This window comes from Prunus avium, chromosome 2 (assembly GCF_965620075.1).
Source record: "Prunus avium chromosome 2, drPruAviu1.hap1.1, whole genome shotgun sequence".
Taxonomy (NCBI): Eukaryota; Viridiplantae; Streptophyta; class Magnoliopsida; order Rosales; family Rosaceae; genus Prunus; species Prunus avium.
Genome location: NC_142285.1, coordinates 3,331,428 through 3,337,427, shown reverse-complemented (window position 1 = coordinate 3,337,427; position 6,000 = coordinate 3,331,428). Strand labels below are relative to the sequence as shown.

At 41.2% G+C, this 6,000-nt stretch overlaps 1 pseudogene; it reads right to left on the bottom strand.

Annotated features, from left to right (window-relative positions):
• Window positions 1-3,388: 3,388 nt before the first annotated feature.
• LOC110746982 (pentatricopeptide repeat-containing protein At4g38010 pseudogene) lies at window positions 3,389-4,228 on the bottom strand (annotated as a pseudogene).
• Window positions 4,229-6,000: the final 1,772 nt, after the last annotated feature.

Below are 6,000 nucleotides of genomic sequence, written 5' to 3'. Positions count from 1 at the left end.
AAAGCAGTCACCACGAGCCTGATTTGGAAGATTCACCGATTCCATGAAGCGCTTCGGATACACTCAGAGCAACTCGAATCACACATTATTCTTAAAGCGTCGTGGTGAGAAAATCATCTATGTTGATGATATGGTGGTTACCGATAATGACAATGAAGAAATGAAGAATCTACAGAAGCTCCTTGTTAGTGAATTTGAGATGAAGGAATTAGGTGAGTTACAATATTTTCTTGGCGTAGAAGTTGTTAGATCAAAACATGGCATATTTTTATCCCAACGAAAATATGTGTTAGATTTGTTAACAGAAACTGGAATGCTAGATTGCAAGCCAGCTGACACACCTATTGAGCAGAACCACAAGTTAGGGATGTATCCAGATCAAGTACCTACTGATAAAGAAAGGTATCAAAGTGAGGCACACATGAATGGAGTATCACGGATTATGAGATACTTGAAGACTGCCCCTTGTTGCATTCCTAAAAGGACACAAATTAATGTGCAAACAACCAATTAAAAATACCCGCAAGTGCACGAATCTATTGAAGTATAGATTATGTAAGTACGGGATCGATCCCACGAAGAACTTGTCGGCTTCCTATAAGTTCTAATTTGAGTACAAAGAGAACACTTAATTAACACACCACAAATGCACAAATGAAAGAGGGAAACTAGAAATGAGTAAAGAAGTGTAAAAGAAATGAAACAACACAAGAAAACTAAAGAAAAACACAAACAGCACTTTTTATCACCCTTTTATCACCTATGAACAGTGCTAAAGCGACCGGTCGTGAGGCAGAAGCGACCGGTCGTTTTTGGGCAGAGTCGAAACTCAAATTTTGACGTGAAAAGCGACCGGTCTTCAAGTAAAAGCGACCGGTCGTTTTTGGGCAGATTCGTTTTCTCTGTTTTTCAGTTTCAACCTCTGTCCAGTGTTTTGCCTATAACTTTCCAACCGTACGTCCAAAATTCACGTTCTTTATACGGTTGGATTCAGCACAGAATATGCAAGAACACAACGCGGACCAAAAGTCCAAAACAGTTACAAAAATAAACAGAATTCAGTAAACAAGACACACAATGTAACAAACACACAACTCACACACACATTGGGGGGGGGGGGGGTTTTGGTTTGGTTCAAGTGACCTAATTCTATTGCATGAAAGTAAATGGACTTTGAATTTAAATGAGAATGGCAGAGATGAATTATCAAAATGTGAAAGTACCAAGTAACAAACACTAGGGTTTCGGAATCCACCCTAAACAATTCTACCTATGTTCATGGATACTCAAGTGATGAACTCTAAACGTGTTAATGAAGATGTTCGCAATCAAGACCATGGGTCGTGGCTCAAGACGCATTGATTCTCTCTAATATACGTAAAGTGCATGGTTCGTGCTACAATACTTGTGCCCTCCCCATAACCGAACCTAGGTATGGTTCGTACTTCGATTCAATTACAAGGAGAACCCATTAAGTTCAAAGAGAATATGAACATCACAAGAATCCTAATAGCATGGTGTTTACATTAGGTATTCAAGAAACCAATTCACATGGATGGTTCTTACTCCATCCATTTATTGCTTAGGAAAACATGAAGATACACATAATCCCAACAATCTCAAGAAGCATGCTTTCAAAGATGGCCAACCAAGGAAAAACACACATCAAGGATAGATTAATTTGGTGAATTGGAATTCATCAACAATGTCTAGAAATTCATACACTCAAGCATCAAAACAATAAGGTAATCATGTTTAGGGCTTCAACCTAAGCCCTAGCTATGGAGTTTAGTTGCTCATACTTATTCCAAATACAAGCTCAAAATAAAATTAGAAAGAGTTTACAGATTTTGAGAAAATGATGAAAGCTTCAAGGTCATCAATGGTGGAAGCTTTCTTCTCCACTTTGCTTGGCTGCACCTTGGCTTTCTCCTAGCTCCCAGCTCTCCAATCTGCTCCTCAATCTGTAGAATGGTGTGGTCCTCTCTCCCGTTGCAAAGCTCCCCCAAATCTGATTGCAATCCCTTTTGACTTCTGCCCCTTCTTTCCAGCTCACTTTTAATATAAAACTTATTCTTTCTCTAAAGCTTTTGCCCATTGTCCCCTTGCAAATGATGAAGCCTTGTTTTAAGGTATAATCCAAGGCTCCAATTGACTCAGGAAATGCCACTCAAATGCAATCCATTGTTACCAAAAGGTGTGGTAACAAGTAGAAATAAAATGCTATTAAGTGGGGGTGAAAACTGGGCGAAAACAAACATCCAGAGCCAGCATCAATTGTCCGATCAGTTGGATAGGCTACACTTGCCCAATGGAGCTCAAATTTGGATATGTTGTAGTTAACATCCATTGGAACAAGTCTTATGAAGATCATCACCTCATCCAAGGACCGGAACATGCTGATCCAAGGCCACGAAGTTGACCTACGAAAATGAACAAAAACAGAATTTATATCAAATAATGCACTTTTAGCTCATTTTCATACAAACCAAGGTAAAACCTATTAAAACACAAAAAAGAAGTAAAAAGCTATAAATGTCAAGAACTAACTCAAAATAGTGGGTGAATAACATGAAAAATCATGTGTAAAAATGAACCGAACACCCCTGCAAAAGGGTTGATGTTCTCCAGACATACACACATGGACATAGAAGGATACACAGATGCTGATTGGGTAGGATCCATCACAGATAGATGTTCTACTTCTGGATATTTTACATTTGTGGGTGGCAACTTAGTCACTTGGATGAGTAAGAAGCAAAGAGTTGTGTCTTGATCAAGTGCTGAAACAGAGTTTAGGGAAATGGCTCAAGGTGTGTGTGAATTTCTCTGGTTACGGAGATTACTGAAGGATCTTGGAATTAAACCATTGAAAGCTACAAACCTATACTGTGATAATAAAGCTGCTATCGAGATAACACATAACACAGTACAACACGATTGTACCAAACATGTGGAAGTCAACCAACACTTCATCAAAGAGAAACTAGAAAGTGGTATAATTAAGTTTCCGTTTGTAAACTCCAAAAACCAACTTGCTGACATTCTGACGAAGGCTGTATCAAGTAAAGTTTGTTATGACTCACTTGAAAAGTTGGGCATACGTGATATCTTTGCTCCAACTTGAGGGGGAGTGTTAGTCAATGATTTGAGGGGGAGTATTGGACAGCTTGGCACAAATCCTGGAAAAGCATGTCTCCCACCTAGAAACCCATGTCCATGTTTTAGGGAAACACAAAGAGCTGGAAACACACTTCCATGTTTTGTGATTTTTTTTTGTATTGTAACTAACGGATAGTTATATCTATACTTGTATATATGTTCCCAGATTAGTAATGAAAGAATAACTGAATTGAAAGGCTGCAAAACCTCTCTTATTACACTCTCATTACACTATCTTTGGCATAAACTTCACCGTCTGGTCTAAGCATTCGGCTTGACCTTGGAGATCAACCATACACCCATAGTTCTGGATCTTAGGAACAATACTGTAGACACTGCTCATCTTGTTGAAGTATGTGTACCCTTCATTGACTAAGCCTCCATGGCTACAAGCAGATAGAAGAGCTACAAAAGTGACATGATCCGGCTTTATTGCTAGAGCTTCCTTTTTTGAGTAGAGATCAATAGCTTTTTGGACTTGCCCTTCCATGGCATGTGCTGCTATCATAGCAATCCACACAAACACATTTTTTTCAGCCATATCTGGGAATATCTCATAGGCTTCTTCAATGCTTCCACACTTTCCGTACATGTCAATCAAAGCAGTTCCCAACATAATATCCAACTCAATATGATTCTTTTTTATGTAAACATGCACCCAAATGCCATGATTCAGGGCTGCAACACTGGCACAGGAAGACAGAACACTAGCTAATGTGATCTTGTTCGGCTGAACATTTGAACTCTGCATCGCATGAAATAACTCAAATACTTCTCTGAATCGATGAGATATGGAATATCAGTTGATCATGGCGTTCCAAGAAATCACATCCTTCTCAAGAATCTCATTGAAGAAGAGTCTAGCCTTCTTAATATCTCCACTTCTGCAGAACCCATCCAACATTGAATTCCAAAACACAACACTCTTGCAAGGCAACTGCTCAAAAACTAAGCAAGCCTCAGCCAATTTTTCACATTTGGCATACAAGTCTATAAGAGCATTCCATATTTGAAAATCAGATGGTGAATGGATCTGCCTAACTTGCAATCTCCCACATGAGCACATGCTGAAAGTAATGTGACCAAAAGAACCTCATCAAGGCTTAAATATATTTTTTTTCTCATTTGCCTGAATAACTCTAGACTTTCATAATAGTAACCTCCTTATGTTTGTGCCTAATAATTCTCGGTCATAAACTGACCGAAGAGACTTCCTCTCGGCCCTAGCACCTACCCATGAACTGGAACGTGGCGGTTTGTTAGGCATTTTGCCTTCCTAAAGACAAAGGAAAAGCTGCGAAGGGGGAATCCTCTCGGCCTCGCGACCGCGGCATTATAGGCCGAGGTCGAAGGGTGTAAGAGACACGGCCGAAGATATTAAGGTTAAATCACCACGTGGCAACAAGGTCCCACACTTCATTTAATGAAGTAACGCCTCTTACTATTGCAGCAAATCCACTAACCGCGAAAAGGCATTTAATGCACGAGGGAAGAAGGGAAGTGACTGAAGTCGAACTCAAACAGGCGCACCACTTAACCATTTTATCCAAACACTTCACTCTCTCGACGCACGGTAGACCGTGCTGGCACGCTCGCGCACAACCGCACCGCATCCAAAAGAAGGACGTCACGTGTTGATGCATATCCCCTCGGCCCTGAGCACCAGGCCGTGAGATTTGCGCAGCCAACACTTTTGGCACGCCCGGTGGGACTCTTGTAAAAACTCATGGTGGAAACTAGGGCACAGGTGAAACTCAAGAATAAGACAGTCGAAATGACTTCTGAGAATCCTGAGCCAACGTCACTAATAACTATCACCGATACCGAACAAGTGGTCAGAATCTCTGCCAGCGTTCCAATGACGACGGATCGCACGGCCGAGTCCATGCAAGAGCAAGTAGTGGTGGAGGATCTGATGGCTAAGCAGGCCTACAGGATAGAGACATCCTTTATGGCTGCAATGGACAGATTTTCCTCAGAGCTACGAACGCTCTTTCAAGAGAGGATGCCGGTGACCTCGCCCGCGACACCTCCAAGAGCTTGACAGAGAAGCCAAGAGCAAGAGAGGATTGAGCCTTATGGCGAAAGCAGCAGCCTCGGTGCCTCTGGTCACACCCAAGCGTCAGGCTACGGTCAGCATTTTCAGTCGCCGACGAATAGCTGGGGGCAATGATCGGTTCATAATTGTATATCATTTTGTACCCTTCTAGCTTATGATTTGGTTATGTTTTTGAGTTAAACTTGTGCTTTTAATCCTTTTTGTGTTTATCTTTCAGTTCATTGAGCTTTAGGTAATAATGAGGGCTTTGGATAGTAAATGATGCAATCCATGCATGTTAGGGCCTAATTTGGATGAATGGATGAAGAGCTTAAAGACAAACTCAATTTTGGCTACAGTCCCCTGCCAGCCCAGTTTCGTAGGTCATATTGCAAGCTTTGTTTCAGCAACCTACATAGCTCGGATGAGGCCACATTCTTCATGAAAGTTGTTCCAATGGGTGTATACTATAACATATCCGAAATTCAGCCTCATTGGATAATTGTGGAGTCTGTTACCTAGCAAACACAGAGCCATGCTCAGGATGGATTTTATCAGCGCGCAAAATGAGTTAGCAATTTGTTTTGGCCTTAACTTCCTCCTCCGACCTTGGATTGACCCAAATGATATATGGCTGGAAAGAAGACATTCTGAACTTCAAGTTTGAGTGCTTAAAGTCTTAATTTGCTTAAGGGAAGCCCAATTCGTAAGCCCTTGAAGTTGCTGGTCATGCTGACCTCAGGATGAGCTATTATTTCTGGTTGGAAGCTTGGTCATGGTGACATGAAGATGAGCTAGGG